This window comes from Cervus canadensis, chromosome 25 (genome assembly GCF_019320065.1).
Source record: "Cervus canadensis isolate Bull #8, Minnesota chromosome 25, ASM1932006v1, whole genome shotgun sequence".
Classification (NCBI taxonomy): Eukaryota; Metazoa; Chordata; class Mammalia; order Artiodactyla; family Cervidae; genus Cervus; species Cervus canadensis.
This window is the reverse complement of record NC_057410.1, coordinates 48,548,592-48,561,731: the sequence shown is the minus strand read 5'-3', so window position 1 is coordinate 48,561,731 and position 13,140 is coordinate 48,548,592. Positions and strand designations below refer to the sequence as shown.

The 13,140-nt window shown below is 42.2% G+C and overlaps 1 non-coding gene across 1 annotated transcript; it reads right to left on the bottom strand.

Annotated features, from left to right (window-relative positions):
- Nucleotides 1-11,074: 11,074 nt before the first annotated feature.
- On the bottom strand, nucleotides 11,075-11,181 carry LOC122427913. The gene has a single exon (XR_006265604.1). It is a non-coding gene; the product is annotated as a U6 spliceosomal RNA (small nuclear RNA).
- Nucleotides 11,182-13,140: the final 1,959 nt, after the last annotated feature.

Genomic DNA, 13,140 nt, shown 5'->3' with positions numbered 1-13,140 from the left:
CACTGTAAATCACCTATACTTCAATTAAAAAAGAAAAGAAGAAAAGAATGTAATCCATCCCAAGAAATCCACATCATGCTCTCCTTCAGCTGTTCCCACAACTCCTCTCCACGGGGACTGCTGTGCGGACCTGTGACGGCTATGACTGACTCTGCCAGGCCTTGCACTTTATAAAGGGAACCACAGCAGGCGCGTTCTGGTGGCCGGCTTCTTTTGTTTGTGATTCACTCCCAGTGCAGTGCGCGTGCTGTAGGCTGTCCCTTCCACTGCTTTTCAATGAATAAATCAATTGTGATATATTTATACAGTGCAGTGCTACCCGTTTCATTTTCATTAAAAATATTTTACATTGGAAACCTCAAGGGCTTAGCTGTTGAAAGTGAAGTCCAGTGCTGCAATCAACACAGTGTTATTCTCAAATCTTAAATTTCATAATGGCTTCAGCGTCTTGCATTAAGTAAAATATGGGTACTATCTCAGCTTCTGAGCCAGGAAAACCTGCTTTGCTTCATATCTGCTATTGGTTTTGTAACAAAATAATAGTCTCCTAAACTCCACTGTTAAGTATCATTATTAATCTTAGAACTCTATTCATACGGCAACATTTTTTCAGAGTAAAATTAGAGCAAACAAAAACATCAGCATTTACATTCAAGTAACTTGATTTATTAACTCTGAAATTCTTCTTACCTTCACACTTTACACACTTATGAAAACATGTTACTTTTAATGCCAAAAGTGCAAGTGCACTACATTTAGTTTTCTTTGATATGTGTTCAGTCTCTGTCCACCAACACACACACAGACACAGACACATACACACATACAGACACACACATACACATACACACACATACACACATACACACACATACACACACACACAGACACACACATACACATACACACACACACAGACACAGACACAGACACACACACACACACACACCCCTCACTCTTCACTGACTCCAAGATTTTAGCCACAGCACCACTCAGTAGGTTAAACTTCATTATGACAGTCTCCTCTTGATATTGCAGGAATTAATATTGCCTGGAAGAAACCCAAAACCTATATTATAGGAAAATTCAGAATGTCATGGTACCCTTCCATAAAAGTGCTTGCAGAAAAATATATTTTTTTTAAAACTCAGGTTACGAAGGTACAATATAGTTTACATATGAAAGCGAAAGTGAAGTAGCTCAGTCGCGTCTGACTCTTTGCCACCTCATGGACTGTAGCCTACCAGGTTCCTCCATCCAAGGGATTTTCCAGGCAAGAATGCTGGAGTGGGTTGCCATTTCCTTCTCCAGGAGAGCTTCCCGACCCAGGCAGTGGACCTGGGTCCCCCACATTGTAGGTAGATGCTTTACCATCTGAGCCACCAGGGAAGCTCCTGCAGTTTACATATAGTAAATTATACATTGACTATAATATTATTATATTTACAATAAACCATATGTAAACTTACATAAAGTTTACCCTCTTTAGTCTACAGTTCTGAGGTTCAACAAACGCATATATTCATGTAACCAGCACCACAATCAAGATACAGAACACCCCATCATCCCCAAAGTCCCCTCGTGCCTCTTTGTACTCAGCTCCTACCCTTAACTCTACCTCCTGGTCACCATCTCCTGGAGCTTGCTCAAACTCATGTCCACTGAGTCAGTGATGCCATCCAACCAACTCATCCTTTGTCATTCCCTTCTCCTGCCTTCAATCTTTTCCATCATCAGGGTCTTTTCCAATGAGTCAGCTCTCACATCCGTACACGACTACTGGAAAAACCATTGTTTTGATTATACTTCTCTTTGTCAGCAAAGTAATGTCACTGTTTTTTATGCGCTCTAGGTTACCAGGCTTCCCTGATAGCTCAGTTGGTAAAGAATCCGTCTGCAATGCAGGAGACCCCAGTTCAATTCCTGGGTTGGGAAGATCCTCTAGAGAAGGGATAGGCTACCCACTCTGGTATTCTTGGGTTTCCCTGGTGGCTCAGCTGGTAAAGAATCCTCCTGCAGTGTGGGAGACCTAGGTTCAATCTCTGGGTTGGGAGGATCCCCTGGAGTAGGGAAAGGCTACACACTCCAGGATTCTAGCCTGGAGAATTCCATGGACTATATAGTCACAGAGAGTTGGACACGATTGAGCGACTTTGACTTTATTTTCTAGGTTTATCATTACTTTTCTTCCAAGAAGCAAGCATCTCATAAAAGTATATAAAATATATCAATTCAGTTCAGTCACTCAGTCATGCCTAACTCTTTGTGACCCCATGGACTGCAGCATGCCAGGCTTCCCTGTGCATCACCAACTCCCGGAGCTTGCTCAAACCCATGTCCATTGCATTGGTGATGTCATCTAACCGTCTCATTCTCTGTCATCCCCTTCTCCTCCTGCCTTCAATCTTTCCCAGCATCAGGGTCTTTTCAAATGAGTCAGTTCTTCGCATCAGGTGGCCAAAGTATTGGAGCTTCAGCTTCAGCATCAGTCCTTCCAATGAATATTCAGGACTGATTTCCTTTAGGATTGACTGGTTGGATCTTCTTGCAGTCAAGGGACTTTCAAGAGTCTTCTCCAACACCACAGTTCAAAAGCATCAATTCTTTGGTGCTCAGCTTTCTTTATAGTCCAACTCTCACATCCATACATGACTACTGGAAAAACCATTGCCTTGACAAGACGGACCTTTGTTGGCAAAGTAATGTCTCTGCTTTTCAATATGCTGTCGAGGTTGGTCAAAACTTGTCTTCCAAGGAGCGTCTTTTAATTTCATGGCTGCAGTCACCATTTGCAGTGATTCTGGAGCCCAAGAAAATAAAGTCTGACACTTTTCCCACTGTTTCCCATTTATTTGCCATGAAGTAATGGGACCAGATGCCATGATCTTAGTTTTTGAATGTTGAGTTTTAAACCAGCCTTTTTACTCTCCTCTTTCACTTTCATCAAGAGGCTCTTTCGTTTTTCTTCACTTTCTGCCATAAGGGTGGTGTCATCTGCATATCTGAGGTTACAGATATTTCTCCCAGCAATCGTGATTCCAGCTTGTGCTTCATCCAGCCTGGCATTTTGCATGATGTACACTGATGTAAGTTAAATAAACAGGGTGACAATATACAGTCTTGACATACTCCTGTCCCAATTTGGAACCAGTCTTTTGTTCCATGTCCAGTTCTAACTGTTGCTTCTTGATATTCATACACTTTCTCAGGAGGCAGATAAGGTGGTCTGGTATTCCTATCTCTTTCAGAATTTTCCACAGTTTGTTGCAATCCACATAGTCAATGGCTTTGGCATAGTCAATAAAGCAGAAGTAGATATTTTTCTGAAACTCTCTTGCTTTTTCAATGATTCAATGGATGTTGGCAATTTGATCTCTTGTTCCTCTGCCTTTTTTAATTCCAGCTTGAACATCTGGAAGTTCATGGTTCACATACTGTTGAAGCCTGGCTTGGAGAATTTTGAGCATTACTTTACTAGCATGTGAGATGAGAGCAATTGTGTGGTAGTCTGAACATTCTTTGGCATTGCCTTTCTTTGGGATTGGAATGAAAACTGACATTTTCCAGTCCTGTGGCCACTGCTGAGTTTTCCAAATTTGCTGGCATACTGAGTGCAGCACTTTCACAGCATCATCTTTCAGGATTTGAAATAGCTCAACTGGAATTCCATCACATTCACTAGCTTTGTTCATAGTGATGCTTCCTAAGGCCCACTTGCCTTCACATTCCAGGATGTCTGGCTCTAGGTGAGTGATCACACCATCATGGTTATCTGGGTTAACTAAACAAGATCTTTTTGTATAGTTCTTCTGTATATTCTTGCCACCTCTTCTTAATATCTTCTGCTTCTGTCAGGTCCATACCATTTCTGTCCTTTATTGTGCCCATCTTTGCATGGAATGTTCCCTTGGTATCTCTAATTCTCTTGAAGAGATCTTATGTTTTATTTGATTAACATTTATCTTCACATTAAACTGTGAGTTCATGAGGGCAGGGAGTGCATTTTGCTCAGGATCATATGCTGAGGATACAGCATAGTAGTAAACACTCAGTAAAGACTGAGTAAATGAGCATACAGTTTGAAACCAGCACTGTGCTAGGTGTTCACTTTTGATTCTTTCAAGGGCACATTAAGATCAGTATTAGTACTTTTGTTTTACTATGTGATGATCTTTAATCAAAAATTCTTTGACTTTCCTCCCTTCAAAGGATGGAGCCTAATTCCCTTTCCACCAAACACAAGCTGACTCAGGGGCTTACTTACAATGGACAGAATGCAGCAGAAGTGACAGTACCATAAAGGGCACCGTGCTTCCGCCCTGTTCTCTCCGAGGTCACCCCCTCTGGGGGCAGCCAGCTGCCGTGTCATTCAGACACACCAGCAGCCCTTTGGAGAGGTCCACACAGCGAGGAACTGGGGCCCCTGCCAGCAGCCACGTCAGTGAGTGGAGCAAGTCTTCAGATGACTACAGCCCTGGCCAACAGCCTCATGGCAACCTCACAAAAGACCCTGAGCCAGAACCACGCAGCTAACCCACTTCCAGATGCCTGGCCCAAAGAAACTGTGTGAGAGAATGAATGTCTGCTGCTTGGAGTTACCAAGTTTGAGGATAATATTGCTGTTACACAATAGGTAACTGAAAGAACTGAAGACGGAAGTAAAGTACAGCAAGTTTAAGTAGTTTGCTCAGGGTCATGTGACTAGTAAGTGGCAGATCCAGGATCCAAACACAGGGGGTGGGGGACTCTGAAGCCCCTGGCTTCTGTACCAGGCCAGGCTGCCTCCTAAAGATGCTCAGTGTGGCAAAGACAAAATCGTCTGACGGTGCGAGTATAAAATCTTTGCAGACTGGTTCAGGTTACAGTTTCAGGAGGTTGCTTTCTGGGTTTCCAAAGAAGCTGCTGACTTAAAGAATTTCTAAAAGAGTGGTGGTAAAAAAGCAATTCTAATAAAGAAGTGTACTGTTCCATTTAAAGAATTTCTGTGAAGACATTTCATTGGGATAGATTGAAGCAAGTCTGTCATAAATCAGAAAAGAGGTAACTTCAAAGTAACTTTTTTCGTAAGCTTATTATTATGGTATAATAATAGTTTTCAGGACTTCCCTGGTGGTCCAGTGGTTAAGAATCCACCTACCAGGAGAGGGGACATGGGTCTGACCCCCGGTTTGGGAAGATTACACGTGACAGGGCAACTGCGCCCTTGAGCCACAGCTACTGAAGCGCATGCGCCCGGAGCCTGAGCGTCACAGCCCGAGGAGCGCAGCAGCCGGAAGCCCCCAAGCTGCAACTAGAGAGCGGCCCCCGCTCGCGGTGGCTGGAGACAGCCCGAGCTCAGCAAGGGAGGCTCAGCCCAGACCGAAGAAATACATCACACAAAAATAAGATAAAATAGTTTTCAGAGTGTGAAGAGATTGCTCCATTTTAAAATACATTCAGTGTATTTACATGTTCAATATTATTTATATATATCTTTAATATATTTGTATATATTCAAATACTTATGTTTAGTATTTATGAAGGAATTACTGAAAGGCAGTATTTCTCAGAGGTTTCTTAGTTACCATTCCAAAGGCCAAAATCTTAGAGACGGCAAAGATTTCTTCAACAGGACACAAAAGGTACCAGTCTTAATAACACAACCTTGATTAGCCATTGTAAGCTATTTACATGCATGGTGGCCAGTGTAAGCTGATAAAACTTCATACCTTCATCCTAGCACTCTGGAATGACTCAATTTCCCTCCTCCTACTGTTCCTTCCATTTTCCTAGTCAAACTAATAAAATGGTCCTTTCATCCAGTCATTCCACTAAGCATTATCATTAGTTCCCTCATCAGGAATATTAGACTCTTTGTGCTTAAAAGCAGAGGAGTCTCCTGGCACCCCAAAGCAGGAATATTGCTGCGTCCCAGCGAGCTATGGAATTGTGAACTGGAGAGCTCTCTCTCTCCACCTCTTGTCTATGATTCCAACTTCATATCTGTGGAGTAGGTTTAATGGAAGAATCTCTATTCAGTGGCAAAAAACATGCAACACTTTGGTTCTCCAAATAATTTTGCTTCTCCAGAGTCTTAGTTCACTCTGGAAATAGAAAAAAAAAATCTAATAATGTCAAGTAACAGCAACTTGGGTCTCTTTGGGTAAATTAACTGATTCTGGTGATTGGTTTTAGACCTGATTACCAAAACCTCAGTCTCCTGACAAGTTCACATACCTTCTTCCCAAGGACAGCTTAGCTGTTAGTGATGTGGAGCCATGGGCCTTTCCATTTCCCTTTGTGGGCCTGCTTCGTGACTGGAGGGATGAGTAGAGCCTGGGGAGAGAGTTCAGCCAGTGAGCATGTAAGTCCTGGCACACGGGAGGTCATGGTAAGGATAACAAGTAATTTCAGTTGGTCTTTGCTGCTACTTCATCTGACACTAGCAACTAAACACTGGCGATGTCTGTGGCAGGGAATGGGTTTTAGGAGACTGAATAAATCACTCCCCTCCACTGGGATGCATACATGGGAGTCACGTTGAAGGAGACGGAAACACCAGAGTAACTCCCTCTGATGCTTATACTGGACCCGAGGGCCTAAAATGCTACATGGAGCAGGCAGGTGAATGCTCCACCTCTGAGTCAGACACATAGACCTAGGCATGGTTCCCAACAGTGCTGACTCCTATTCAGGGCCTCTGGGGGGAGATGCTGACCCTGCTTCCTTTCTCTTAACCAAGAGAAAGAAAGGGAGTACTCAGACAGGCATCCACAGTTCCTCCACCCAAGTTCACCCATCTGGCAAGTCCGTTTGCCTCCCTGGAGGGGAAGTGAGTGAGACAAACAGCTAAGAGAAATCTCAGCCAAGGTAAAAAACAACTTATATATTCATAAATGAATACGAATGCATTTGTATTTGATTTTATAAGCAGCATAATGAAAAATATGCCTGGTAGGTGATTCATAGGATTAGCTGGTTTAGGCAGAATCATCTAAAGGACAACGTGAAAGAAAGTGGGAAGAGAATGGGAGATGAATGCAAGAGGAAAAGAAAGCAAATCACTATATGTAGTATGTATGCAGGTGGCCAACAGACCTGTGAAAATTTGCTCAGCATTGCTGATTATCAGAGAAATGCAAGTCAAAACTACAGTCAAAACTATCACCTCACACTGGTCAGAATGGCCATCATTAAAACCTCTACAAATAACAAATGCTGCAGAGGATGTGGAGAAAAGGGACCCTTCCTACACTGTTGGTGGGAATGTAAGTTGGCGCAGCCACTATGGAAAATAGCATGGAGGTTCCTCAGAAAACAAAAAAAATAGAGTTTCTATATGATTCAGCAATCCCACCCTTCAGCATATTCCGGGACAAAAATTTATAAAGATACACACACACCTATGTTCACAGAACCACCATTCACAGTAGCTGAGACATGAAAACAACCTAAATGTCCATCAGCAGATGAGTGGATAAAGACGTGGTACACACATACAACGGAATACTCCTCAGCTATAAAAAGGAATGGATCTAACACCATACACAAAAATAAACTCTAAATGGATTAAAGATCTAAATGTAAGACCAGAAACTATATAACTCCTAGAGGAAAACATAGGCAAAACACTCTCCAACATATATCACAGCAAGATCCTCTATGACCCACCTCCCAGAATGTTGGAAATAAAAGCAAAAATAAACAAATGGGACCTAATGAAACTGAAAAGCTTTTGCACAACAAAGGAAACTATAAGCAAGGTGAAAAGAAAGCCTTCAGAATGGGAGAAAATAATAGCAAATGAAGAAAGAGACAAAGGATTAATCTCAAAAATATACAAGCAACTCCTGCAGCTCAATTCCAGAAAAATAAATGACCCAATAAAAAAAATGGGCCAAAGAGCTCAACAGACACTTCTCCAAAGAAGACATACAGATGGCTAACAAACACATGAAAAGATGCTCAACATCACTCATTATCAGAGAAATGCAAATCAAAACCTCAATGAGGTACCATTACACGCCAGTCAGGATGGCTGTTATCCAAAAGTCTACAAGCAATAAATGCTGGAGAGGGTGTGGAAAAAAGGGAACCCTCTTACACTGTTGGTGGGAATGCAAACTAGTACAGCCACTATGGAGAACAGTGTGGAGATTCCTTAAAAAACTGGAAATAGAACTGCCATATGACCCAGCAATCCCACTCCTGGGCATACACACTGAGGAAACCAGATCTGAAAGAGACATGTGCACCCCAATGTTCATCGCAGCACTGTTTATAACAGCCAGGACATGGAAGCAACCTAGATGCCCATCAGCAGACGAATGGATAAGGAAGCTGTGGTACATATACACCATGGAATATTACTCAGCTGTTAAAAAGAATTCATTTGAATCAGTTCTAATGAGATGGATGAAACTGGAGCCCATTATACAGAGTGAAGTAAGACAGAAAGATAAAGACTAATACAGTACACTAACACATACATATGGAATTTAAAAAGATGGTAACAATAACCCTATATGCAAAACAGAAAAAGAGACACAGATGTACAGAACAGACTTTTGGACTCTGTGGGAGAAGGTGAGGGTGGGATGTTTTGAGAGAACAGCATCGAAACATGTATATTATCTAGGGAGAAAGAGATCACCAGCCCAGGCTGGATGCATGAGACAAGTGCTCGGGGCTGGTGCACTGGGAAGACCCAGAGGGATTGGGTGGAGAGGGAGGTGGGAGGGGGGATTGGGATGGGGAACACATGTAAATCCATGGCTGATTCATGTCAATGTATGGCAAAAACCACTACAATATAAAAAAAAATAAAATAAAATTCTATGGCCATTAAAAAAAAAAAAAAGGAATGGAATAATTCTCTTTGCAGAAACATGGATGAACCCAGAAATTATCACACTAAGTAAAGTAAGAAAGAGAAAGACAAATATCAAACGATATCACTTATATGTGAAATCTAAACTATGACACTGGCGGCCAGTGGTTGAGACTCAGCACTTTCACTACCAGGGGCCTGAGGTTCACAGAACACAATATTCAAATTGCCCCAATTTTGTCTTCACTACACAGTTCATTTTGTTTCTTCAGATATATACATACATATGTATATGTATATACATATGATCTCCTATTTCACTTCTCAAAAGGGTTAGAATAAAATATTGCAAATAACAGAAATAGATAAATTGACCCTTTCCCCCTTAAAGTGAAAGTGAAAGTTGCTCAGTGGTGTCCAACCCTTTGCGACCCCATGGACTATACAGTCCATGGAATTCTCCAGGCCAGAATACTGGAGTGGGTAGCCTTTCCCTTCTCCAGGGAATCTTCCCAACCCAGGGATCGAACCCAGGTCTCCTGCATTGCAGGCAGATTCTTTACCAGTTGAACCACCAGGGAAGCCCAAGAATACAAGTGGGTAGCCTTGCCCTTCTCCAGTGGATCTTTCTGACCCAGGAATCAAACCGGGGTCTTCTGCACTGCAGGCAGATTCTTTACCAATTGAGCTATCAGGGAAGGCTTTCCCACCCTAAATAACCAACAAAGTCTTCTCAAGGAGCACATCAGATAACACCCTTATCAAGTTATGCACAGGTTATCATTTGCTAATGTTCTTGTAGGCATTACTACCCTGGAGGATTGTGTAAGGAACCCTGATTATTAAGACTCGGTATGTTGCAAGTTAATGTAAATTTTAAGACATATAATACAAATTAGAAGAATCCAGTACAGGAGTTTAGTAAGTACAAAATGGCATGTAAATTGCGACAGAAACACAGGTGAAGTCCCAAGAAGTTTTACATAAATATACTTCTGAAATACGTATTAAGATTGCATATACTATGGGGTCCCCTTTTTAAAGAAAACAGACATTTCTGTTGCTGCAGTAAGGATTTCCCGATAGTGGGGGACAGAATGGAAACCAGTCTGAGTAGTCCACAGAGTATACCCAATTACTAACTAGATATATTTAATCTGGGCATAAGAACCTTGATTGCTATAATCATTTGGGAGGCTTTCACCCAGACACTTGTCTATAATAAGGTCAGGCATTGCTGCCTGTTGATTTTACTTGGCGCTAAATACAAACATGCAAAGGAGGAGTCGTAAGTGACAGAGACTAAAAAATTATGCATATTTGCTACACTGTTAAAATGCAAGTGTTAAGTCACTCGGTCATGTCTGACTCTTTGCAACTCCATGGACTGCAGCCTGCCAGGTTCCTCTGTCCATGGAATTCTCCAGGCAAGAATACTGGAGTAGATTGCCATGCCCTTCTCTTGGAGATCTTCCCAACTCAGGGATTGAACCCAGGTCTCTTGCATTTCAGGTGGATTCTTTACCATCTTAGCTACCAGGGAAGCCCTTACTATACTGTTAATCTAAGCATAAATGTGATTCAACCACAACATGTCATCAATCCGTAAGGCTACAGGGAGGCCTTCTGCATAGACTTGGGAATAAAATTTCCTACTGAGAGCTGCTCTTTAAAATGAACAAATGACTATTTAGAACAGAGACATGCTAAGTCACCTGGAGGAAACAGAATGGCTTCCAGGATGGTAGAACGTTGCAGTGATTTAGTATTTTAAGAAGAAACTGGGTGCGTCGGTTAAGGTAGTGTTAGACACAAAAATGGAGTCACTGAGGCAAATCCAAATGTTGGTTGGCTCTCTGGGATCACTGCTCAGGAGAAGGGAGACTTAGTCAGTCTTTCCATTGGTCCATTTGTATTCATTCATTCACTCATGCATTCATTCACTGAACTTAGTAGAGTGCCTACTTGGCTAAGCAGTATCCTACATGCTGGAATGGGGAAGTGAAAAAGTCCATGTTCTCAAGAAGTTTATTCTAGTGGGGACAGCAGTCATTGTAAAAAATAAACACACACACTAATAACATTAGATGTGTGCTTCAAAAAGAGCTTACCAAGGTAGCAAGGTCATGGAGAAGGAATATGTTTAGAGTGAAAAGTCAATAAAGGTATCTCTAAGGAGATGACAACAAAGCAGTGATACCTGAATAAAGTGAGGAAGTGAGCCATATGAAGGTCAGAGGGAAAGAAGGTTTTTTTTTTTTTTTTTTAAATATGGAACTCTTCATGAATTTGCATGTCATCCTTGCACAGGGGCCATGCTAATCTTCTCTGTATTGTTTCAATTTTAGTATATGTGCTGCCAAAGTGAGCACAGAGGGAAAGAGTTTTATGCAGACAGAACAGCAAATGGAAAACTCAGAGGCTGAGATGACTTGTGTGGTCAAGGGGCAGAAGGAACACCGGTTTGGGTGTTCATTAGTGCTGTCTGCCAAGAGTTCTCTCCTCATCCAGGCGCAAGGTAGGATGGAACCACCTGGTTCTTCTGTGAGTGGGTTAGCACCGTGTGACTAATTCTGGGCAGTGAGTCATGAGTAGAAATGCCATGTGCTACTCCCAAACACAGCCAATGAAAGACCCTTTAGATCTCTTCTCTCTCTCTGGTATGATAACTGGTAAAGTTAAAGACAGCAACTGCTCCATCAGCCCTGATCTAGGACTGAGGAAGAAAATCATGTGGGGTCAGAGCTCCTAGGTGACCTTTAATAGCTATGTGAGGACATTAATATGAATTGTGGCAAGCCTCTTGAGATCTGGAGTTCTTTGTTACCTCACTATGGCATAACTTGTCCTGACTGACAGTGTAACTGGTGAGGGAAAGCTGCAGGGAGAGTAGTAGGGGGTAAGATTTAAGGATAAGCAGGAGATAGAAAATGGACAGCCTTGTAGACTACGAAAAATTTGGATTTCATTCTGTGTGAAGGAAAAACCTTTGGCAGACTTTGAGCAGAGGGATGACATGACAGGATTTGCATCTTAAAAAGAATCATTTAGTCATGTAGGGGAAGCCCTTGTTCATGAGAAATACATACTGAGGTATTTAGGGATACAACTTGCTTTCAAATAGTTCAGTAAAGTGTGGGTGTGTGCACACACTCATGCATGAACAAAGGGTTAAATGGTAATGGTGAATTCTGATGTAGGGTTTGTGGGTGTTGTGTTCTTTTATCAACTTTTTTTGTGGAGTTAAAATTTTTGACATAAAAAGTTGGGGGTAGGGAAATCAGTGCAGGATAAAATGCAAGGTCTAGAAGCAAGACCATTAGGAAGCTACTGCAGGCGAGATGAAGTGACTGGAGGCTGGAAAGACAATCCTGAGAAATGGGCAGATATGAAACCTACTTCATCTGTGGGGCAGTGGGACTTGCTGGTTGGCTGCAGGATGTGAAGGTAAGACTGGAGTCAAAACGGCTCCAGGTTTTTGTTCTGACTGAGAGGGAGACTGGTGATGCCACTAGCTGTGATGGGGCAGCTGAGGAAGCAGCAGGTTTGGAGAACGTGAAGCAGTCATCCTGCTTTGGACATGTTAAGGGTGAGCATCCATGTGAAGACTGGGCTGGGAGGTGGCTAAATGGGTTGGGAGGTGAGGGGAGAGTTTGGCTGGAAATACAAAGTTTGGAATCATTGGCATGTGGTGGCACCCACGTTATAGAACTAAATGGAACCTACAGAAGCAAGTGCAGGTGAAGGCCACGGCTGAGCACTGGGGAACTGGAGCATCACTGGCTGGGAGCGGGCTTACGTGGTTAATTTGATTTCTCCTGTTCTGATTCCATGCTTACTGAGCAACCACATGATTATTACTTGACTTCCCACATATAGGTCCGACTGGTCAGATGGACTTGGAATAATCTTGTTCCTGGGACAGTTCTTAATGTAAATAAATTGGTCACACTCACAAGTGTGGTTAGATTCAGTCCCTGAGACAGAGCCATTCTCGGCAGGCTGACAAAATCTGATGGTGAGTCTACAAAAGGAGACATACACAGGACTGGAAATTCTCCGAGGAAGTGAATGCCACACTGCTTGCCGGCACTTCTTTGGCTCAGAGTAACCTCCTGAGGAAGAATGCTTCCAGAATTGTTGCAAAAACCGCTACCCAGTTATGGCTAAGAGAATATTCCCCTTTTTGACTGTATCATTTTTTTTTTTTTTCTGTAAAAGCACTGATCCATTAGTGTGTATCTCACATTGTTCTTCTTCCATCATCATCTTGCATTTCTTTAGATCAGGATCGTTATTTTATTAGCTATTTAATAGGCTATTTATTAGCT